The sequence below is a fragment of the Schistocerca nitens genome, chromosome 7 (genome assembly GCF_023898315.1).
Source record: "Schistocerca nitens isolate TAMUIC-IGC-003100 chromosome 7, iqSchNite1.1, whole genome shotgun sequence".
In the NCBI taxonomy this organism is placed as follows: domain Eukaryota; kingdom Metazoa; phylum Arthropoda; class Insecta; order Orthoptera; family Acrididae; genus Schistocerca; species Schistocerca nitens.
Window position 1 is genome coordinate 444,591,001 of NC_064620.1, and position 26,571 is coordinate 444,617,571.

Genomic DNA, 26,571 nt, shown 5'->3' on the forward strand with positions numbered 1-26,571 from the left:
CAGACGCGGTAGGTCTTTGTCGCCACGAGGCGAAAACTTTGACTATAAACACTTTTTGACTGTTCGGAAATTTAAGATCTTCCGCAATTCTAAGAATGACATACATCCATGTGCATGGTTAGATCAATTTATGTATGCACTCCCACCAAATTGGCCACTAAGTCACAAACTGGAATTTATGTGTGGATATTTAGAAAATGAACCGGCGACGCGGATGCGCGCACTCATTAGAGATTATAATAATCTGAATGATTTTATCATGCATTTCTATCGGCATATTGGTCCGAAAACACGCAAGACAGAGTCAAACACAGTCTTATTATGCAGCGTAATTTCAAACAGTCTGAGTTCCGCACGCCAGCGGAATATTTTGAAGACATGATTCGAAAGAATCAGTTCCTTTCCAACCCTTATAGCCCGACTGAATTAATTCGCATTTGTTTAACTAAGCTGCCACAATCCATAAGACAAATTGCTTTAGCCGGAAGATGTAAAGACGACATTGAGACTTTTAAGACTTTGTTACAAGAACTTGAGTATGACAACGACGACGGGACTTCTTGTAACTTTTTCAGTAACAGTAATTACGATAGATTTTCAGAGAAAAGGGATAGTGATCGGAACGGGCGTTATATGGGTAATTTTGAGAATGACAGACGTAACAGACAGGACAATAGATACCAGCCTTATGACAATAACAGACGTTCTAACAGAAATTACACAGACAATTATAATAACGGTAATTCTTACCGGAATGATCAATCATACGAAAACAGTAATCGGTATCATCAAGACAGAAATTATCCATACAATAATAGAAATTCTTACTACAGAAATGACCAGGGTAGTAGATACAACAATAATTACAGAAGTGACAGTCGAAATTATACAAGAAGTAGTTATGCAGACAGACAGGAAAACAGAAATTTTAATAACAGACACAACCAAGAATTTGCATCTAACAGACAGGAAGGACCTAATTGGCATCCTCCGCGTGACAGAAATTCAGAGAGACAAGTGGAAATAGTAGAAATTGATCCGCGAAATGACGGGAATAATCAAAGACGTGACGCAAACAATCGACCATGACTTGCAGCTTCGGCTTCTGGCAGCAATATAGACGGTTCAGAAAGTAATGACACTACGACTTTACACTACGTACGCCTGGAAGACATGAGAGACATTTTGCTAGACGAAAAGGAAAATAATGTAGACGCATTTTTACATCCTGTTATTGAAGTATGTGTGGGTAAGAATAAGTTCACTGCAGTTTTAGATTCTGGGAGCCAATTGAACGTCATTAGTGAATCAGTTTTTCGTATGTGTGAAAGAACTATTGCCTGTCCTGTGTTACCTATTTCTAAAACTACAATTCGAGGAGCGATTTCTGGAAAAGGTGTGGAAGTTAAACAACAGACCAACCTAAATTTCATTTGTCAAGGATACGAATTGTCTGCTAATTTTATTATTGTTCCATTACTCAGTACACAGATTATATTAGGTATGGAGTTTCTTAACACACATAAGGCAATTTTGAACTTTAAAGAAGGACGTGTGAATTTGACTGTTGCCGGAATGCCGAAATGTCTGAAATTTTTCGAGTGTTTAGCAAGATATGAATCAGATACAAAATGTTTAAGGTTTCTTACTTCTGCTGTTTTCGTTGAGCATTATGACGACAGTGTGTTTATTCATGACAATGACAATAGATACAGAGACGCGATGGAGGATGTAATTAGTAGCGAAGAATTAATTAATGAAAAGGTTAAGAAAGCTGAAGTGCCAGATGACGTTGCAAGAGAAGAGCTGCACCATATTTTGACTTCACATGCTACAGTGTTTAGTCATCACACAGGAACTATACAAGGCTTACAATATTTATTTAAAGTAAAAGAACACACACCATTTCGCGGAAAAAAGTACGCTATTCCTTTGGCTTACAGAGACAAGGTTAAGAATGAACTTCAATACATGTTAGATCAGGGCATTATTGAGCCAGCAGTCAGCCCTTATACCAGCCCATTACACGTTGTTCTTAAAAAGGATGGGTCAATTCGTTTGGTTCTGGATTCCAGACAGATAAATAATATTATTATTCCTGAAACTGACCGTCCACAAAATTTATATGAACTTCTTCAACATTTCCATGGAATTAAAGTTTTATCCACGATTGATATGCGCGCAAGTTTTTGGCAAATAGAGCTCCACCCTGATTGTAGAAAATATACTGCCTTTTTAGCCTTAGGTAACTGTTACCAGTTTCGGAAATTACCGTTTGGACTTACTGTATCTTCTGCAGCATTCATTCGTAGCTTAAATGAAATTTTACCTGTTTATCTTCGTGACAATATTACTTCATATGTTGATGATATTCTTATTGCTAAACATTCTTGGAGTGAGCACAACAAAATTTTGGATTCATTATTAAGTATTTTTGCAAGAGTTGGCATTACTGTGAACTTGGAGAAATCTGAATTTGGTCGTTCACAGGTGAAATTTCTCGGTCACATTATTTCTACATAAGGTATTCTTCCTGATCCAGAAAAGCTAGACGCAATTCGTAATTATGCTGTTCCTACTACAAAACGTGATGTTCGTAGTTTCCTTGGTGTCTGTAATTTTCTTAGACGCTTTGTTAGATTGGACAATTTGGCCACACCTCGTTTATGTGAACTATCTGGAAAGAAATCTAATTGGTGTTGGGATGAGGAAGCTCAGTCAGAATTTGAACAACTTCGTGATGCTTTAGTTGCTGCTCCACTTCTTTCACATCCGGATCTATCTAAAGATTTTTGTTTGGCAGCGGACTCATCATACAAAGGCCTAGGTGCACACTTATTTCAAGAGATAGAAGAAGACGGCGTTGTAGTACAGAAAACTATTGCCTTTGGAAGTCGTGTTCTCTCTAAATCAGAAAAGAATTATTCGATTACGGAACTTGAAGCTTTGGCTGTTGTTTGGGCTTTCACAAAATTTCGCACATTTTTGTATGGCAGACATACTAAGGTTTACACCGATCATCGAGCTCTGGAATTTCTTATGTCGACAAAATTAACTCATGGAAGATTGTCACGATGGGCGCTGTACCTACAGGAATTTGATTTTAGTATTGTTTACATACAGGGATCTTCAAATATTGTTGCTGATGCTTTATCACGTGCACCTATGGGTTTGAAACAAAGTGCTGAAGAGGACTGCAAAGAAAACCATTATTGTTTGATGTACATTCAAGGTGTTGCGTTTGAGAACTTTATTTCGTCTTCGCTCCAGGACATCGCTAAGGAGCAAAATAAGGATCCAATCTGGAGGGACATTAAGGAGAAGTGGAGGAGAAAGGAAAGCGTAGCGATTAGACAGCATTATTTAGTTCGCAATGACATTCTTTTCAAACGAAAATCGGTCGACAACTCTGTTTGGTTAGTTTGTATTCCTGATGTGTGGGTCAATAAATTGATTTGGTACACACATTTCAGTTATGCGCACTTTGGTCCCAGAAAATGCTTTCATAAATTACGAGAAAATTGCTACTTCAGTAATATGGAAAAACGTATTCGATCTGTTCTTGGCAAATGCAAATTATGTCAAAAGGCCAAGCCGCCAACTGTTTCTCACAGAGCACCGTTGTTTCCTATCATTCCAGCGAAATTAAAGGAGATGGCTGCAGTCGATTTGTTCGGTCCAGTGGTTCGTTCTACTAATGGTTTTACGTACATTTTCGTAGCAGTGGAATTGACATCAAAATATGTGTGTTTTACACCTTTACGCAAAGCAACAGCTCGTTCAGTATCTAATGCTTTCATCAAACATTTTCTTAAAGAAGTTGGTCATGTTGATAAGGTCATATCAGATAATGGATCACAGTTTCGCTCTAAAGTTTGGCTTCGTACTCTAGGGGGTCGTAAAATTAAACCAATTTTTATTTCACTTTTTCACCCTCAATCTAACGCTTCAGAGAGATGGATGAAGGAAATCAATAAATTGTGCCGTCTTTATTGTCATCAGAAACACAGAACTTGGGATCAGTATCTTCATATTTTTCAAAACATTCTGAATGAACTTCCTAATGACTCAACTTCTTTACCGCCTCTATTGGTATTAAAAAATAAAGTACCAACAAATCGCATTTCTGAAATCGTTCCTTTTCCGCCTTCAAGGAAACTGCGGCATTCTGAAGTTGTCAACCTGGCTCTGCAAAATATTGCATCTGCGGCTGCTAGAAGAGAGAAATCAGCTAAACGTCCTGGTCGTTTAAAAATTTTGTCAGTTGGTCAAAAGGTGTTAATTAAATCTCACCGTTTGTCTCACAAAGGAAAAGGCTTGTGTCGCAAATTTTTTCTGCTTTATAACGGTCCATACAGAATTCGCAAAATTATTCATGATAACACTATTGAATTAGAAACTCTTAAATCTCGGCGCTCTAAGGGAATACATCACATATCTAACGTTAAAATTTTTGTGGAATGACATACTTCTGAGAAACCAACAGTTGTACGTAAACACACGGAGAATGCAAGGATACCGCGCCGTGTTCCGGCGGCGGCACATACTCAAAGAAACAGTCAGTCTGCGCGCCGCACAAGGCAGTCGTTGACCGCAAACAATTACTTCCTACGTCACGCGCCAACAGCTGATCGAGCGCTCAGTGTGAATGCACTGACAGCCGTAAACAAATACACAGTCTAATTTCTCCGATTAAATTCTGTATAAGCTATGGCGACTTTATAAATTATATTATTAACGTTCAGTATTTTTCAGGATATGGTTCTATAAAATATTTAAGAACTTCAGGTAAATTCTGTGCGTTTCCGACGTTAAGACGACTTGCTATTGAGAAAATTTCAGGAAGAATGTCATTTCGAAGAAGAAAGTAATAAACAAAAAAGGTAACGATAATTGAGTTTATTTTTCAGGTAACATATTTCCACTTAGGTACGTACTTTAGACGTAATTTGCTGCTTGCGATTACGTGACTCATACTTTGTGCTAAATTTCATGTTCTATGAATTTACTTGTGAAGCGACGTGCTTACGCACATTAACTGATTTTGACGATGATTGATTAATGAACAGGCTTGTTATTTGTATATATTATGCATCGCTTGGCTGCACTGCTTTTTCACTGATGTCATATTTTTCTATTGTGTGCCTGCTGTGCTTATTTATTTAAATTATAATTGTCACCTGATTAATTGTGCTGACTGTAGTTAGGTATGTAGGTTACACTTTGTGATTTATCTGCTTGCGCCTTCATGTTTACTTATTAAGATTACATATGAACATTTACTTGCTTATGCTGAATGATGCTAATGACTTGTTTATTACGTGAGATATATGTTTGCTGCTGTGCGTATGGATTGCATATTTACACACTTCTGTTTTGTTGTCATAACTATAAGTTGGTATATAGAAATGCTGATATACTGTGTACAAACATAGAGTTTAGGTCACACTATGGTATTAATTATAGATTGTTCACTTGGCAGAGCCTCGTTGTAGGGATTGTGTTGCATCCACTTGTTGACATTCTGTTCTCTACTGGTATATTTACTCGCTATTGGATGTTTTGCTTACGCTCAGTGCCTGATATTTTTAAGATAAGAAAATGAACTGCTATAATGCTACGAACGACATTAGTACAAGAAATTTCATAGAAGTCACATGAGATGGAGGTTTTATGGAAGCTGTATAAATTTATGCTAATAGGAAGGAAGCTAACGACATGACATACCAACACTAGGTTAGACCATTGACAGTTATTACACTGCATTTTTCGTGAGTAATTGAAATAGGAAGTGACACGACACAAGAAATACTCCACATGTTTGCTTCTGTTTGCCATAATTCTTGAAGTGGTGTACACACTGTGAAATATTATGATCATTAACACTTCGTAATCGTACTTACTTACTGAAAGTTATTCAAACTAAAGGCTGTTAGAGGTCATGTATGCATTTCTTTTATTTAATGATGGACAAGGTAACCAAAATGTATCTTATAATTCATAATGAGTAGAAGGTTTGGATCAGATGGATTACACAGAGGTTGTGTGTGGACACTGTGTCTTCGGATTGCATGAGATGATGAATTGAGGTTTGCACTAGGATTTTATCTGTACTTGTTCGAGGAGACTGACTAGAGGAAAGAGTTGTTATGGAAGTGAAATGATATTGGCAATGAGGTTTATATATATCGACGTATTGAAGAGGTATGATTGAGGTATTGAGATTATGTGAAGTTGATGATTATTGGAGTTTTCGTGGACAAGAGGTAAGGTAAATGATATTGATGATCGACGTATTGAAGATGTATTATTGAAGTATTGAGACTATGTGATGTTGATGATTATTGGAGTTTTGGTGGATAAGAGGTGAAGTAAGTGAGGAGCATATTTTTTTTTGTTGGTCTATATGGAACAAGGAGGATAAAGATGGCAGACTAGAACACTCAAGTAGAAGGAAGATTGTCTACATACACACTTTGTTAAATCACTAAGCAGTATATACTGTTTTTGAAGAGAGGAAGTATTTGCATATCTTGGCTCACTGACAGTTGTTCAGCAACCGTACATTTTGATCTGACTTGGCAAACATTGGTCTTGACATGATGACTATGACGTTGACTAACTATTATTGACTGTTATACATTGCTGCCACTGCTACTTGATACACATGATGAACATAAAATTTTGACAGAATTGCATTTACACAGTTAACACTATTCAACTACACAGTAGCACTAAATGTGGATGAAAGATGAGTGAGTGTGTTTTGTGTGTTTTCCTTTTATAATCCCAGAGAAGTGATCCCAACCTATCTCCTAAATATTATTTTACTTGTTGTTGTGGCTTGCACTGACACCCATAAATATTATAGGTTTACTGGTATTTGTGTATTGTAATAGTTAATAGGACAATTATCTGATATGATTTGTGTGTTGTTATGATTTGTATGTTTAGTGTAAAAGCATTGTATGTGTATTCAAACTATTGTTCATGCCTGAACTGTCTGATTAGTGATGGTGCTGCACTTTTCAACATGGTGGATGCCACCTGGACATGTTTAATTTCTGCTGATGAACTGTGTGATTAGTGATAGGGAATATTATGAACTGTTATTTGCACTTTTTCTACATGATTGGTGCCACTAGGACATGTTTAATTTATGCTGATGAACAGTGTGATTAGTGATAGTGAATTTTATGGACTGCGGTCAGCAGCTGCTCAACATTGCTGGTGCCACTAATGGAACTGCTTATACTGAAATGGTGTTACTTGTTGATGTCTGCACCTGCTCAACATTGCTGGGTGCCACTGATGGACTGCTTCTACTGAAAAGATGTCACCTGTTGATGTCTGCACCTGCTCAACATTGCTGGGTGCCACTAATGGAACTGCTTATACTGATATGATGACTTGTTGGTGTCTGCACCTGATCAACATTACTGGGTGCCACTGATGGACTGTTTCTACTGAAAAGATGTTACTTGTTGATATCTGCACCTGTTCAACATTGCTGGGTGCAACTGATGGGACTGCTTCTAGTGAAGATGTTACTTGTTGGTATTTGCACCTGTTGACCATTGCTGGGTGCTACTGTTGGAACTATCAACTACTTGTTTTTTCTAAATCAAAAGCGTTTATGTGAATATTTGTATAAACTGATTTTTTGTGTATTACTGTTTGTGAAAAGTTATGAGACTCTTACCTGCACATATTCGTCATTGCTGACGCTATTGATTGAACTGTTTAACCACATAATATTTGTGTAAACTATTATGTATTTTGTATTTATGTATTTTCACCACCAATGCTGGCAAAAATACCATCAAATTCTAGCCCGTGGAGGAAGGGCATATGAAAGGTGGCTACACTGAGCCACAGCGCCAGAGATCGCGCTAGAGGGTATTGTTCCGCCGCCTCCACTGGCAGTGATTATTGAGAACTCGTAGTGGGCAGTGGTTTGGGATAACTCGTGGGAGTCAGTGCTGAGATGTCGTAGTGAGGAGAGTTTGTTGAGATGAGCTAGTAGGCAGTGCTTGCTGAGATGTGATACTGAAAGGTTCTTGTTGAGATGTGATAGTAGCGAGTCAGTGTGGAGAGATTGTAATGTCTAGAGTGCTTTTCATCAATATAAATTAAGGTAACAAACTACTTTTCTTTTCTTTCTCATTATTTCAATGTCCTGAATCATGCGTCATTACAGGTTCAGTCAACAAAGCATCTGGCTTGTGTTCTTGTATTAGAGTGTAATTCTGGTTTTCTTGAGTAATTATGGTATTTCTATTTTCTTTAATTAATTCAGTATAAATGATATTTAAAATTTCTTGTGTTGTTGAAGAAGAACCGTGCCAGATGCGTACGTTGAGTCATACTTCCACACACAGAACAGTTACACTTGTGCTTTGGTCTCGTAGATTTTATAGTTGCTGGGGACTTAATTAATTAATTGTGTTAATGAAAATTTCCATTTCATTCTTTGTTGTTCTTTCCAGCCAGATAGCGTAATAATACTAGTCAGGGCCAACCGTTACGAGACTTTGTAATCGGACATACAGCTACTGAATCAAAAAAAATAAATTATTTGCATTCTATTTTAATTAAGCCCCCATGCAACGTTAACCTCTAACGTGCCACAGGGGAGTGTTATGGGACCATTGCTTTTCACAATATATATAAATGACCTAGTAGATAGTGTCGGAAGTTCCGTGCGGCTTTTCGCGGATGATGCTGTAGTAAACAGAGAAGTTGCAGCATTAGAAAATTGCAGCGAAATGCAGGAAGATCTGCAGCGGGTAGGCACTTGGTGCAGGGAGTGGCAACTGACCCTTAACATAGACAAATGTAATATATTGCGAATACAAAGAAAGAAGGATCCTTTATTGTATGATTATATGATAGCGGAACAAACACTGGTAGCAGTTACTTCTGTAAAATATCTGGGAGTATGCGTGCGGAACGATTTGAAGTGGAATGATCATATAACATTAATTGTTGGTAAGGCGGGTACGACGTTGAGATTCATTGGGATAGTCCTTAGAAAATGTAGTCCACCAACAAAGGAGGTGGCTTACAAAACACACGTTCGACCTATACTTGAGCATTGCTCATCAGTGTGGGATCCGTACCAGGTCGCCGGCCGAAGTGGCTTTGCGGTTAAAGGCGCTGCAGTCTGGAACCGCAAGACCGGTACGGTCGCAGGTTCGAATCCTGCCTTGGGCATGGTTGTTTGTGATGTCATTAGGTTAGTTAGGTTTAACTAGTTCTAAGCTCTAGGGGACTAATGACCTCAGCAGTTGAGTCCCATAGTGCTCAGAGCCATTTGAACCATTTGAATCGTACCAGGTCGGGTTGACGGAGGAGATAGAGAAGATCCAAAGAAGAGCGGCGCGTTTCGTCACAGGGTTATTTGGTAACCGTGATAGCGTTACGGAGATGTTTAGCAAACTCAAGTGGCGGACTCTCCAAGAGAGGCGCTCTGCATCGCGGTGTAGGTTGCTGTCCAGGTTTCGAGAGGGTGCGTTTCTGGATGAGGTATCGAATATATTGCTTCCCCCTACTTATACCTCCCGAGGAGATCACGAATGTAAAATTAGAGAGATTAGAGCGCGCACGGAGGCTTTCCTGCGGTCGTTCTTCCCGCGAACCATACGCGACTGGAACATTAAAGGGAGGTAATGACAGTGGCACTTAAAGTGCCCTCCGCCACACACCGTTGGGTGGCTTGCGGAGTATAAATGTAGATGTAGATGTAGCCTCCTATTTTCTGTTAAATTTAAAGCTCAGTGATTTAAAAGATAGAAAGAGGGGGCCCAGTAACTGCGACACTTGTTAGGTGGTGTAATAAGTGGGAGCAGCCGTAGTGAATTTACGAGAAGAAGCTGTGACTCACACGGTGTTACCTGTTGTTACATCTTGAGAGCCGGAGGGGTGAGGCACTGCATTTGACTACAGAGGGGCGCCGTGAGCGGCAGCCACGCCGTTGATGAGACCTCCGAAAGGGCATGAAACAGTTGACGGGAGAGGGTGTATTCAGCTGCCTGTTGGACGTCTTCAGCGAGCATGGACATCGATCCACATCAGCTGACAGCAGCAGGTGCCGGTCAGCTCTCGGAATTTCGCCTAGTTGTTGCGTATGCAGCGCAGCGCTATTATCAGGGCAATGTGCACGAAGAGTGAGTTTGCGACACACCACGGTGATCGTGTGCCCATACAGATTCCGTTTCCTTGTGCTTTTATCTGTCCAATTAAAAGATGTACTCAGGAATGCAATAAATAATTTTTGTGGTATTTTTTTCTTTTCCAAAAATTGAAATTTTCAGTTTGTGTCATTTATGTTTCTTTGGTTTTTTAAAAACGTTAGGATAAGCAATATTCAATTAAGGGCAAAGGAAGAATTTCTGTGACACACTTGAATAAAATTGTTACAGTATATTGATTTCTATTCTTGCTGTCACACAGAACACCTTTCTTACTGATATACTTAGCTGATGTGAACTATTTCATTAAAGTAAATAATAAAATTTGGTATGCAGAATTTTGTGCAGTGTGCTTCTATTTATATTTCTTGCATTTGGACTTTTACATTTTATAAGTATTGAAATGGACTGAAATGAACTATAATTGTAATACTCTGTTTCATCTTTCCCTCTCTAAATAAATCTACACATTGCAGAATTAGATATATCTTTGCAAATGGTGTAAATAATAGGGATGGATGGATGTGGTAAGTGTCAAGTAAGAGAGGTGTTTAATATGTAGCGCAACTCATTTTCTTCCTCGGCCATTTTAGGTAGAAAACATGCGGATTTTGTTGTGTGGCATCATGAAATTCCCACTTCAGTCCCTAAGGTTACATGAGGTTCCGACAGGTGGAGGCGCTAAACATAATCTTCAAAATGGCGTCTGTAATGGAGGTTCGTCCTAAGCAGAGAGCTGTCATTGAGTTACTGTTGGCTGAAAACCAGGGCGTCGCTGATGTTCATAGGCGTCTGCAGAATGTCTACGGAGAACGGGCAGTGAAAAAAAGCATGCTGAGTGGTTGAACGAGGCGTCTGCCATCATTGCTTATGTAAAGTACACCAGTGGCAAGAAACAGACAATACTGTCACTGCGCGATAGCGATGGAAATGTTACCGGTGATGGTGCCACTAAAGTTGAGTTACTAAATACAGATTTCCATTATTCCTTCAAGAAGGAAGATGAAGTACATATTGCAGATTTCGAAACCAGAACAGCTGTTAGCATGAGTGACATAAAAGTAGGTATCTGAGGTGTTGCGAAACAACTCAAATCACTTAAGAAAGGCAAGTCTTCCGGTCCAGATGGTATACCAGTCAGGTTCCTTTCAGAGTATGCAGACACAATAGTGCCTTTCTTAGCAATGATATTTAACTGTTCACTTGACGAAAGGTCTGTTCCTAAAGACTGGAAAGTTTCACAGGTCACACCAATATTCAAGAAAGGAAGTAGGAGTAACGCACTGAATTACAGACCCATATCACTCATTTCAATTTGCAGTAGGATTTTGGAGTTTATACTGTACTCGAACATTACGAATCGCCTTCAAGAAAATGACTTATTGATACATAACCAACACGGATTCAGAAAATATCCTACTTGTGCAACACAGCTAGTTCTTTATTCCCATGAAGTAATGAGTGCTGTCGACAAGGGATCTCAGATCGATCCCATATTCCTAGATTTCCAGAAGGCTTTTGATACCGTTCCTTACAAGCAACTCTTAATCAAATTGCGTGCATATGGAGTATCGTCTCAGTTGTGTGACTGGATTCGTGATTTCCTCTCAGACAGCTCACAGTTCGTAGTGATAGACGGTAAATCATCGAGTAGAACACAAGTGATATCTGGCGTTCTGCAAGGTAGTGTCATAAGCCTTCTGCTGTTCCTGATTTACGTAAATGATCTAGGTGATGATAATCTGAGCAGCCCCCTTAGATTGTTCGCAAATAACGCTGTAATTTACCGTCTAGTAAAATCATCAGAAGATCAGTTCCAATTACAAAATGATCTAGAGAGAATTTCTGTACGGTGCGAAAAGTGGCAATTGGCATTAAACAAAGGAAAGTGCGAGGTCATCCACATGGGTACTAAAAGAAATCCGATAGATTTTGGGTATACGATAAATCGCACAAATCTAAGGGCTGTCAGTTCGACTAAATACCTAGGAATTACAATTTTGGAAAGACCACATAGATAATATTATGGGGAACATATTTTGGCAGAACACTAAGAAGATGCGACAAACCCACTAAAGAGACAGACTACATTACATTTGTCCGTTCTCTGCTGGAATATTGCTGCGTGGTGTGGAATCCTTATCAGGTAGGATTGACGGAGGACATCGAAAAAGTGCAAAGAAGAGCAGCTAGTTTCGTGTTATCGTTCAATAGGGGTGAGAGTGTCACTGATAAGATAAGCGAGTTGGGCTTGGTTTAACCAAGGCGGTTTTCCTTGCGGCCAGATCTATTTACGAAATTTCAATCACCAGCTTTCTCTTCGGAATGCGAAAATATTTTGTTGGCATCTACCTATCCAGGGAGAAACGATCATCATAACAAAATAAGAGAAATCAGAGCTAGAACGGAAAGATTTAGGTGTTCCTCTTTCCCACGCGCCATTCGAGAGTGGAATGGTAGAGAAGTAATATGAAAATGGTGCGATGAACCCACTGCCAGGCACTTAAGTGTGAATTGCAGAGTAACCATGTAGATGTAGATGTAGATAGCAATAAGGTCGCGCAAACCTGTTCGATCTTTAGCGAGATGGCCTTTAGCACAACGTTATGGCGCCTGCGGTGTTAGAACGTGCGGACACTCTCATTCGATACATAAAATACATGAAACGTATTCGCAGTTGCGAATATGGACTACTATAGGCTGTATAACAGAATGATGACAATGAAAATGTGTGTCGGATCGGAACTCGAACCCGAATTTCCACCTTCTCGCAGCCGGCCGAAGTGGCCGTGCGGTTAAAGGCGCTGCAGTCTGGAACCGCAAGACCGCTACGATCGCAGGTTCGAATCCTGCCTCGGGCATGGATGTTTGTGATGTCCTTAGGTTAGTTAGGTTTAACTAGTTCTAAGTTCTAGGGGACTAATGACCTCAGCAGTTGAGTCCCATAGTGCTCAGAGCCATTTGAACTATTTGAACCACCTTCTCGCGAGTGGTCTCCTTACCATGTGGCCTCCTGACCACGGTAATAAACACAATGGATGTACGAGTACAGGTCGTAGAAACATGACTGACGACATATGGAAGTTTGGGTCTCACCGTGAGTCGTTACCGGATAGCCAAATAGTACGGCGAACATTCGCGTTAAGAGGGAAATTCGGGTTCGATACCCGGTCCAGCACAAATTTTCATTGTCGTTATTCCATTACACAGCTGATGGAAGTCCATATTCGCAACTAAGAATACGTTTCGTGTATTTCGTGGCGGTTGTGGTCGCCGCAATGCCTATTCCTTCCGAAATACATGCATGTCCAAAGGAACATTATATCGTAATTCGGAATAACAAAGGCGCTGCAACATGTATACTCTTATTCGGGGTGATCGACGGATCTGCTGAACTGAATGTCTCTGTTGGCAGTGCTGACACACCTGCACACCAGTAGGGGTACCCTCGAGTTGGCGCCTGCTGGCTTCCTCGTCAGAGTTTCCATCTATTTGACCCAATGAACGTTGCACTCCGTGTAAACAGTAAGTGCATAATGAGGAGGTTATTGGTGGAGCAAGACCGCCAGTAGGGTGGTAACGTGCAGGCATACAGACCGTCACAGTAAAGTGATGTAAGGTCGTCACACTGAACACAGATCGTGTTTCAAAATAGGGTTTTGTAGCCAAGGGAGTGGAGAATAATTTGATGTATTTGAATCCTGAATAAAACCGACTTGATTTCGGAGAAACATGTCTTGGATTACTTATTGAGCGCATCACACATAAATTTTGAGAAAGAAAGATCAGTTACTTTCAGTGAGTGGGGAATTTCCTTTTCATTAACTGAGGGAATTATTTTTGTTTTTCAAAAATTCTTGTTTCACACAGATTTTGGGGGTGTAGAAACCTAAACTGTTCTTTACGAACAGTATATAGCTTTACTCTTCTTTGCCATAGCGCAGCCGAATCGCTGATGTGGATGCCCCAAAGTTCTAGAACGGACAGATTGGCACCTGAAAATCGTTTGGTGCGAAGGAGTGAGCCAGTCGCGCCAGAGCACTCACGTGACTAGGGCGCGTGTATGTGTGCGAGAGAAGCAATCATGGTGAGGATAATAATTTTGAAGCTCAGGATTAATTTAGCATCGGAGAGGTGTTATATAATTAAAAGGCCAGCGTATGCTAAGAAATCGGCAATGGTAAGCTTATGATAAATGGTCAGAATAATAGAAAACTAATATTTGAATGGTTGAAATGGCTCTGAGCACTATAGGACTTAACTGCTGAGGTCATCAGTCCCCTAGAACTTATAACTAATTAAACCTAAAGAAACTAAGGACATCAAACACATCCATGCCCGAGGCAGGATTCGAACCTGCGACCGTAGCGGACGCGCGGTTCCAGACTGTAGCGCCTAGAACCGCTCGGCCACTCCGGCCAGCCCTAATATTTGAATAAATTAACTATGTCGTAAGAAAGTGTTCACATATTTGCAAGTTATTCACTATAATTAGAATTTTTGAAAGGGAAAGACTTATATGGGGATGGGAGAGAATAGATGGAACAGGCACGGTCAATTAACGGCGCATGTACATTGTGAGTCAGTTCGCATTCCAAAACTGGCTTCTTATGAATGTTCGATAACCAATTTTCCAACCGGCCAGACTATAGGAAGTAACAATCAAGTGTAAATCAATATACAGTACAAAGTGGTGGGTTAAAAAGGCAATGTAATGAACGCTCCAGAGGTTACCGAAATTTACAGTACTTCCAAGAAAGAATCCGACAGTTTACTTAACAAACTAGATGAGTACAGTGATATTGCTTTTTATCTCTAAAGTTTTCCGAGTTTTTAGATACATAGGAGACAAATAAACTGCCGATGCAAACCAATGTCCGAATCTGTCATCCGCCGAGGCAACAGAGCATCTCATTCCCAGAAGATATGACCTGTCTACGCAGCAAGTACCTTCATATTCTCCAATGGCGACGCTGGCAATTAGTTGCCATAACTGAATAAAAATAAACAACGTGAGACGTTCAACCTGCGGTCCGTTATCTTTGAAGGTCACGTTTGCTGCTAGCGGCTGGCACCGACGCCTGTATCTTTGACGCTCTGCTGCATCGTTGGATGGCATTTCCGGACACGGGTTCCTATCTTCTATCTGTTCCTTAATAAACTCTCTTCAGCCCGTCGAAGTCTGTCAGTACTGTTTTGTAAACCCCGTATATCATTCACTGTGTAGCGTCATTCTTTGTTATCGTGGATTCCGGTATCGTGTATTACTATCCTGTCATCATTATCATGTAACAGGCTATCGTCGCTTAGCAACGCCCTGCAGCCTAGCATGACTGTGGTCACTTAGTATCTGATGCCTACCTCGGCCACGGGGAACTTCGCTGGCGTCTCCTTACTATAAAAGACATCGCTGACGATGCCGTCGCTAAGCAACATTATGACAGAATGAGATTTTCACTCTGCAGCGGAGTGTGCGCTGATATGAAACTTCCTGGCAGATTAAAACTGTGTGCCCGACCGAGACTCGAACTCGGGACCTTTGCCTTTCGCGGGCAAGCGCTGTACCATCTGAGCTACCGAAGCACGACTCACGCCCGGTACTCACAGCTTTACTTCTGCCAGTATCTCGTCTCCTACCTTCCAAACTTTACAGAAGCTCTCCTGCGAACCTGCAGAACTAGCACTCCTGAAAGAAAGGATATAGCGGAGACATGGCTTAGCCACAGCCTGGGGGATGTTTCCAGAATGAGATTTTCACTCTGCAGCGGAGTGTGCGCTGATATGAAACTTCCTGGCGGATTAAAACTGTGTGCCCGACCGAGACTCGAACTCGGGACCTTTGCCTTTCGCGGGCAAGCGCTCTACCATCTGAGCTACCGAAGCACGACTCACAGGAGAGCTTCTGTAAAGTTTGGAAGGTAGGAGACGAGATACTGGCAGAAGTAAAGCTGTGAGTACCGGGCGTGAGTCGTGCTTCGGTAGCTCAGATGGTAGAGCGCTTGCCCGCGAAAGGCAAAAGTCCCGAGTTCGAGTCTCGGTCGGGCACACAGTTTTAATCTGCCAGGAAGTTTCAACATTATGACACCTTGCCAACATAGATGGGACGTCAGTTCCAAGCATTTGATACCAACTACTTTCACTAAATACATCACTGACTTCATCTGCCAACTGACCAAATTACCAACTTATTTTGGTTTTGGAAACCGTCATCGGCTTATTTGCCATTTGCAGGGACCAGCTATTGGTGACATCATACTATTTTTTAAATACTGTTATTCTGTAAAGATTAAAAATTCTTGGAAATTCCACGTGACGTTATTCTATCTGCTTACATCACATCGATTATACGAACCATACTGTTTGGCATGGCGTTGAAATAATTGTCTTGCTCGTATTCTAAGATCTCGAAACTTTTCCCGTGTTGTGAATTAAATTTAGAATTTTAAAAATGAAAGAAAAAAAACTATAGTAGGTCACACAGCTAGTTCTTACTATATAATAATTTGCAATGACTAGCCCCATTCAGTCCCCAGTTGAAGCCTCAACGAAATTTGACTCCCAGCTTGTTTTGATGTAACCACTGTCCAAACAATACCAGTATCCGTATTTTAAAAATTAGTGTTATGTAGGAAGATATTTTTTGGTTTGTTAATGTAAAGGCGATACATTATTGAAGCGCTGTTGATAATGACTACATACAGTATCAACCCGTGTAGTCAATAATGAAACGAGTATTGACTGAAATAATCTTATCAGTGAAAAGAAATGTGTTCTCAGACAGTAACATATCGAAATGAATTACTTGCATTATGATTTGCTGATAATTAGTCATTTCTTACACGAAGTTAGTTGTATTTTTAGTACAATTAGCATCTCGTCAAGTCACCTTTGTCTGAACAGCGTTAGTTAAATACTGGGTACTGCATTGTCAAATAGAAATATCAATTCTGGAACAGAGTTAATATTTTACTGACGTAAGCAGCACAGGGTAAACACAGCAGGAAGTCAGTCCGCTTGTTCATTCTGTTTCTCAACAGCATGTCAGAGGAGGGCTTAAAATTAAATCCACAATCACCATTTTAACATATTAAGAAAAAAACTTTACTTCAAGCGGAGAAAAGCTATAAATTTAAGATCTAACGCTTCCTGTACTTATGTCGGAAATAAATTATATATACTAAGGTAACAGCTACTTGTAACAGATTAACCATTTACAATTTGTGGCTTTTTGTTGGTCTATTAACAATTTAAAGTCAAATAAAATGTAGAAAGAACATCATTAATACTAGAACCGCCTGAAAAGGAGTAAAAAAGCTGCAAGAGATATTCGTTAGTGTCTCCAACTGTCTTCCACAATGGCTATGAGTAACAAATATTAGAAGAAAATACAAATTAAACCGTACTCGTAGAAATACTGCCACATAGATTTTGTATCTGAAATACAGAGAAAAATAGGATAAGTAGAAATTTGGAGTGTAAAAGATGGCGAAGAAAAGAAGAGGAAAGCTCTAACTGACTTAACGGTATAGCAACGAAGAAAGTATTCTACAAGAAAGATCGCCTAAAAGCACTTTCTGCAAATTGGCGAAATAAGAAAATGTGTTTTAGAGGAAACAGAGTTTCAAATTGCAGCTATAGACAACCTTTTTGTCATCTGTTTGGTGTAAGAACAATAAGCACGAGCAAGCGTAAGATGACAGAGCTACCTGCATACGTTGCCGCTTTGGCCCCCACAGCACTGTGTGTACACTGGAGTTGCTGTGTGCCACAGCGGTCGCACGCCAAGTTCCAGAGCAGAGTAGCAGCAATCCACATCAAAGGGCGGAGCCGTCTGTGTGTCTGTCATTCAAGCTGACTTAACAGATAGCACTGAGCAGCAGGGCTGAATTCCTAATTAATTTCCCTTACCCTCTGGCAGCTGTTTTACAATAAACATACTTACACAGCGACACCAAAATCCAAATTAACCGGTGCAGAACATCGATTTTCATGAAGCTTCTACATTTAATTTGCTTATATCCCTCATAGTCAAATTTCCTATATAAAACCTGTCCTCTCGTTCTCATATTGTGAATGTGATGGAACCTCAGTTGCAGATTTTAATCTTTTGTGTTTTCTACAGTTGGTACGACAGACAACAAAATCATTTATTGACTCTTCCAGTTAAATCTGACCAACAGTTACCAGCTGCTGTTGATTATTTGCTTTCCGTGTATGATTTGAGAGTGTATGAAATATAAGCTAAATTTCTCTGTAAATCTAATACATTTATTTGAACAAAAACATAATATAAACACAAAAAGGAAATTTTTGAAACATTTATGTATAGAATCCTTGTAATATGGAGAGGACATAATGTCAGTATAACCGAACGCCCAAATACGTAGCCCAACAACAATCAATTGACAATCTTTTCACTTTTGCGTTATGAATGAAACACACACATCACTGAAGTAATATTGTACGTTGTTTACTATCTGTTTCAAGAACCGGTTTTCGGCCATTACGCCATCTTCAGGCATAAAGATAAGTATGCGCTGCAGTGATGTTTTGTTAGATCAGAGATTTTAAACCGGGGCATGTACAGAGTATCTCTATTTCCAGCGTTGAAAAATGTTACTGTTAGAATCAGGTACAGAACAAGAGGGATTTTTTAGTAAAAATGCGATATAAGATTATTCATTTAAGGTAAAATATGTGATACATCAACTAATGAGCATAAAAAAATTGCAACAGTTGCTCATATAAGAAAATGAATGTACAATAAACTTTGGTGACATATTAGAAAGATGTGGCTGAACAAAATGAACTTGTGTTTAATAGATCCTAAATTACCAGGTAAGACATATAAGTGATGGGTAAGGGAACTATGTCTGGTCATTCAGCACTAAGCTTGGGTTGATGGACATATGTTTACTAATTTCCATTATTTCAAGATAGTTAATATTCCTTCCCTTATGGATGTTACGTAATACTTCATGTTTTCTCTTCTAACTATGGCCTTCTTTAAGTAGGTGTTCTTCAAAAGCAGAGTCTAAGTTTTCACCTTCTGTGGTGCTCCTTTAAGTGGGTGCATATTGCCTTACTGCCTATAATTTGCAATAATTACAAGCAATTTTTTATATTCCTCTCTTTTCCAAAACTGCTGTTCTGTCTTTGTCATTGGGCAAGAAGTGTCCAACAATGTTATGCACCTGAACTTAACTTTCTCACCGCATCCAGTGAGAATTTTCCTAAATAGCGAACCATGCAACATTCATTGGTTTCTGGAGGTGGCCAAGAACAGGGTAAAGAAGAGAGGACACCTGTTGTTTCTGCTTTTTGTGCATTATGGAGGCCACTGGTGTAGGAGGATAGCCATTTTTTGCTGTCAATTGTCTGACTGCATTTAATTCCATTTGGAAGTTGTCTTCACTCATGGGGATGGATATATAGGCGATGTATCATTGAATGGAAGGCAGAATGTTCATGGGTCATTGGGTGCAGATAACAGGTCGGTTTACCATACCTGTGGCGTTAGGTTTCCTAAAAATCCTGAAAGTATGAATATGGTCACTGATTTCTATGGTTAGATACAAATAATTTATGCAGTTATCCACAAACTCCATAGCGAAGTTTGTAGTTATGTGTTTAGAATTTCATTACTTAAGGAAGTTTTAAAATTATCTGGTAGTACCTGTCCATCAGCACAAATCATCAACTTACCCAGACCAGTATCAAACTTTGGAAGATAGTGGATTATTTGCCGAAAACTGTGTTTCAAAATTGTGCGTGATGATTTCAGCAAGGACTAGACTGTGAAGAGATTCCACAGATAGACCATCCAACTGTTTGTATATCCTGCCAATGAAACTGAAATAATTTTCTTAGACGAATTTCTGTAGCGAACCTTATGCGACCTCTGACAACCGGCTTAACTCTTCATTTATATAGTACGTCTGTGAGAATGCATACACACTTCAGAACAGGTATGTTAGCGAATAGGTCGCCAACATAAAAAGCAAGTGAGAAAAAGCAGATAAAAGCGAGAAAATCTATACAAGCTATCCGACAGCTCATGCATACAAATTTCTCACCAGGAAGTACTAAAAAAAATTTGTTAGACAACGACCATACTGACTGTAGAAAAGGTAAAGGACCTTCAGACTCATTTCTGACGAAACGCTTCACTGTTGGACAAAACGCTGCAAAAATTCAAAACACTTTCTTAAAATTTTCCTATCTGGAAAGAGCCTTCGGCAACGCAAAGTGGCGCAAGTTGTTTGAAATTTTCAGAAAAATAAGGTGTTGTTGTTGTGGCCCAGAATCCGAAGACTGGTTTGATGCTGATCTCCAAGCCACTGTATTCTTTGCAAGCCCTTCATCTCCGAACAATTATTACTGTATATCGTTCTGAATTTTCTTGCTGTATTCGTTTCTTGATCCCCTGTACGATTTCAACCCTTACCCTCCACATTTCCTATTCCCATCATGTCTTAGAATGTGTTCTATCAAGGTATCCCTTTCTCTAGTCAGATTGTGCCACAAACTTCTTTCATCCCAATTCTGTCCAGTATTTCTTCATTAGTTACGTGATCTACTTTTATAATCTTCAATATTCTTCGCTAACCACATTAAAAAACTTCTGTTCCCTTCTTGCCTAAACTGTTTGCTGTCCGTGTTTCACTTTCACTTGTATACCAAATAAGTAAAGTAGGAATTTAGACGAAGGTTCAGAAGGGCGTGGGGGGGGGCAAGAGGCAGGATCAAAGGACATCATAGAAAAGACTCGCTGATGATGGTGCCACCATCTGCAGAAGTGAGAAATAATTACGGTATCTCTTGTACCGAATGAACAATTCTCTGAGCAGTGAAAATGTATTGAAAGTAAACGTGAAAAATATGAAAGAATTGAGGAGAAAAAGCAGGAGGGACTGGGGTCTGTAATCCCGTAGTCAACGCTGTGACTGGAGGCACAGCAGAAGCTCAAATTGGTGAAGGACGTAAAAGAAATTTGACTGTGTTCTTTTTACTGTTTTTGTTGTGAGATATCAGTTCTACAAATTTAAGTGCGGCATAACATATTAAAGCTATTTTGAGGTCATCGATAATTCTTCAGTTACAGTGTGTAATGGTGAGTAATATGATGTATATTTTTAAGACTACTTACATAACTTACGGATGGCTAGGCCTTAATTATTTAGTCACGTTCCATCTGGTACTTTGAATTGGAAGGCAATTTTACCAGGAAACTCTTGATATTTGCAAAGGAACTAAGTTTTTTTGACGTCTCAACAATATTCCTTGTCTTCGAAATGGAAATTTATGTTGGTTGCCAACAGCTTCTGTTTCAAAACTTTTTAAATTGTAAATTGGATTTAGATAACACTTATTCTTATTTTAATTTCGCTTACTGATTACTTTTGTGTAGTAGAGTAATGTAACGCATTCCAACGTGTTTGCAAAATAATTGAGAATTTAGACTGAAATTTTGATGTTGCATTTTTCCAAAGCCTAACTGTTCGGAGGTCACGACGCGTCACAGTGACCACGGAAGGAGAAATGGTTCAAATGGCTCTGAGCACTATGGGACTCAACTGCTGAGGTCATTAGTCCCCTAGAACTTAGAACTAGTTAAACCTAACTAATCTAAGGACATCACAAACATCCATGCCCGAGGCAGGATTCGAACCTGCGACCGAAGCGGTCTTGCGGTTCCAGACTGCAGCGCCTTTAACCGCACGGCCACTTCAGCCGGCACGGAAGGAGAAAGATTAGGAAAGCATAGTTAAAAATGGTAATACCAATGTTGTATTACTTCTGCTACGAATGGTCGTCTGAAATTAACCGAGTAGATGCATTTGGTGACGGCCAACAGGTTTGAGTGAAACATAAGGCAACAAAATGATCCGCATCACATTAACAGAGCTGAATCACACTTCAATAAACAAAATTAGACTGAAAGATTAAATTTTCTGTATATCGTGCGAATCTGTACATAATGGCCCGCAGGTTTCACGCGAAACGACACACCGCATAACTGATTTCTTTCTAACGTAGTTGATGCTGAAATATAACAAATCTTATACATTGGAGGACGGTATTAACCTCATATTGATAAATAAAACATTGACTAAATCAGAATTCCCAGTTATTATTTCTAAAGCTCCAACGAAAAACCGCACTAGATGCTTACACTCTGAGACGCAGTAAGAGACAGAATACAGGAGGTGATTCGTTGTACTCGTATTTTGAAAACTCCCCACGTGCGAGTGACGATCGCGCGCTGAGGGTTCTGTACAAACTAAGTATGTATATAGACAGTCACGCCGCGCGGTATTAGCCTAGCGGTCTTAGGCGCTGCAGTCATGGACGGTGCTGCTGGTCCCTCGGGCATGGGTGTGTGTGTGTTGTCCTTAGGATAATTTAGGTTAAGTAGTGTGTAAGCTTAGGGACTGATGACGTTAGCAGGTAAGTCCCATAAGATTTCACACACATTTGGACATTTTTTTTAGACAGTCACCCATTCGCGGAATCGGAAATATTATTGACACTGATACTGGCAAGATGTCGGTCATAGGAATTCCAAGATTTTCGAGGATTTTTTAATTTCAATAATATATATATGACATAAAGTCAAGCAGAGGCACGTGACCATTATAATAATAATCAGCCGTTCTCTGTTCACACCGACTGTGCTGCAATAGTAGAAGACAAACATCAGGCAATGGAAGACTTCATCGTTCTATGTCGCGTTTTGAAATGTATTCATCATCAGATATCCAGGAGTGACTACTGCGTGTATCTAAGGCGTTTCAAGTTTAAGTGTCCTATGAGGAATAAAACTATTCCATGCCTGATGTTTAACTTTTATCATTGCTACCCAGTCAGCCTGAATGCAGAATTACTGATTGTTTTAATTTCCAGTTTGATGTAGGTTGACAAAATACAAAAGAATATTCTTCATGTTATATAATTACAAATTAATAATTTCGTCGTTCTAGGCCGATGGGAAGTAACTTATAGGTTTTGATAAGTGAGTTTCCGAGCGAGGCCGTACCGTTTCACTGCACTGACTAAGAAACTTCAATGTTTTACAGCGCCACGAAACGCAGTCCTTGGTAAGTGATATAAATCTGAACTTGACACGTCTACCCATTCTTCAGAAAAAGGGTTCTTAATTGTCGTACAAACAAACTGACAGACAAAGGACAGATGGAAAGACGGATGGATAACAAAGCGATCGTATAAGGTTCCATTTTTACTGACTGAGATACGACCCATAAAAACGAACACAGGAAATAGCAGCAACGGTGGATGTTTTAATATCGTAGTGTTAACATACAGTTTCATCTGTGGAGAGCGAAAAAGATGTTTGAAAAAATGTGTTGTACAACAGTGCCTATTAATTGAGAAAACGTAAATAACTTTCAGAAATATTTGGTACAGCACTGAATGCAATATATCTTCATACGTTATTTACACGTTTTCGATATGGCTACCTTTTGTAAAACGACAGAAGTCCCATTTGTAATCAGTTTACTACCAAATTCTATGAAGCAAGTCTTGATGCAGGGTGCTGTGATTACGTCATCTATTGCTGCAGTTCGTCGATGTTTCCCGGAAGCGGAAGAACCTGCACTCTGTCTTTAACATAATCTCATACACATAATTCCATTGGAGTTAAATCAAGTGATCTGGGTGGCCAGGATATGTTTCCATGACGTCCAATGCAAGTCTGCTCATTCCTACAGAGATATGCGACAGTTTCACGATGATGAAAGTAGTGATGCGCCATCTTGCTGGAAAACAAATTATGTGCCCATATCCTGCTGTAATTGAGTCATTACATAATGTTCAAGCATGTACAGGTGTTACAACATGTTCAGCTGGTGCATCAAAGGTTGCTGGCTGGCCCTGACCTGGCGTCCTATGTGATACACAGCCAGTTTTGGTGAAACGATTGCACCAGTTAATAACAGTTTGTCTTTGCGGTGATGGCTTCTATATTTAGCCTTGAACTGTAACAGGAGATATGGATTTATGAAAGCACACACAACACAGGGCACTTTCTGCACCTTTATACGACTCCATTATGACTATTGGGATAACTCACTCGCGCCTGCCACCTAGCAGGAACCTCGAGAACACAGTGTTAGGTGTTGATAAAACTTGAAGGTGTACTGCATTCAGTGCAGTGGCATACACTTCTTACAGTTATTCAGTCTTTTTACAATTATAGGTTACTTTTGTACAACTAATTTGTAAACAGACAGAGGCTATTAAATCCAATTGTGACAGGACGTTCTCGGTTGAATCACTTCTAAGTCAGAGCAGAACATTTGTTCCTAGGTACATGATCTTAAGATTTGGAACAGCTTCATTTTCCCTGCGTAATCTTTGTAATTTCCGGAAAAGAGTGCAGCACACATGTAGTGAATGCTGCAATTTCAAAACGAAATAAGAAATCATATAACATTTCACTTACAAGGCTGCTTGAGGTGAAAGCTTAAAAAAGTGTCCTAGGTACAATATTCTCCCAAGCACATCCATTTACGTGACTGAGATAAGTTTTCTGCCATATGGTGAGAGAAAATATGTTTATTGATTCATATCTTATCCATCAGGACCCTTTCATACAGAATCTGGGGAATAAATACGAGCATAATAGTTCATTAGGTAAGTGTTAGGATTATTTTGAATGAGTATATGAAAAAACACTGTCTGGATCACAGTGTCTTTTATTCAAGACCACCATTTTCGATCTGCTCGGCATACCATTCTTAGGTCAGGCGTCAAGAGGTACATTTTGTCAATTGTTGACAAAGGAGACATTGTGGCCCAGAAGACATTGAGGTCCAGACGGCGTTCTATTTTTTTCATTTAGTAATAAAACTGAAATCACGCTTCCTTTGACATTTAGTTGCTAATATAATTGAAATTACGGTTGCTTGACATTGCGTCAGTCATGAGTTTTTTTTCTATGATCTCAATCCACAAAGATGTCCTTCCTGTGCATCTCCACAACGAATGAAACATCTTGTAGAAGTCTATTTTCTACAATAATGGTTATTACGAAATACCTTTAACCGAGATCTGTCTAAGAAAACCACTACGGCATTCTCACGGAGCGATGCAGGGAATACACAATAAACCACAACTGGATAGTCCGACTGCGATGTGGACAGTGTCTCTCCTGATCGTTTCGTTTATCCCTTATTGTGGTGGCCATTTTCTTTCAGGACCTGTTAAGTGACAATGTAGTATTAGGGAGATAAACAGAATATTAGCACTTGGAGAGTTTGTAAAAGCTTCGTCGCGCACACCACCTACACGAAAAGTTACAAATCAAAATCCTCCATGAAATAAATACGGTTTTCCTTTATTTTCAGCCCTTTCGATAGCGTCGCACGTAACATGAGTGAAATAGTACACATGTTTATTCGTGTTGAATGTTATATGTATTTGTACGTAAATTTGTCTGTTAGCAAAGCCTAGTACGGACGCAAAGCGGCTATTATTAGAAACGTAAAACAGGAATAACTTCTCGAAGCTGATTCGAGTTCACAGCAAGGGAAGGGCGCGGCTCCGCATTACGATGCTACGCATAGCGCCGTGTATCGGATTCCCATTCTGAGGCGCGTCTCGCTAATCGCATTACGACGCCCGAGTTCATGCAAATTAATAATTTTGCGATGTTACATATAATTAGCTTTTGGTTCTATTAGTATTCTCTCGGTCGAGATGTGACCTCTGAGGCGCAGCAGGCAGACAACTTTGGGCACCAAAAACAAGAAGTTGTCCAAGAGGTCTTCTAACAATATCAGAACAATACCTTCTCATCGTACTTACTGGGATCCACATTAAAGTTGTTTTATCTTTCAACTGTAACTCACTGATGTTGTCCTTCACCTACCTCGGTGTTGTAACTGCAGAACTGGTTTGTACTTCAAGTAAGCCAGACGTCGTTATGGTAACATCTGTCAAGAGACACTTTAGCTTAGCTGGCATTTCTGAGAAGAAAGTTGCTTATCTAGTTCAGCAGATGCTATAGATTTAATGTTATAGATTTACATAACTGTAACTGTTCTAAGAAGACTTAGAGGAAGTTTCCAGATCATAAAATTGGAAGAAGGATGAATGCTTGTTAAATTTTAAAGTTCCATGTGCGGTTACACAGACTGTTGGCGTCTATTGGGCCTCTGTTGTTAATGCATAGGGATGTGTAGGAGATTAAAGCTTTATATATTTATTCTTTCCCGAGGCTGCACTGTTTTCTTTGCCATTAGTAACTTTTAATGTGACTCGAACCTATACTATTACTAATTCTTTAGAACTAACGGTCTCTGAGGCTGCACCTGGTACTTTGCGTCATGGATTCAGTAGCAAAGTCTTCATC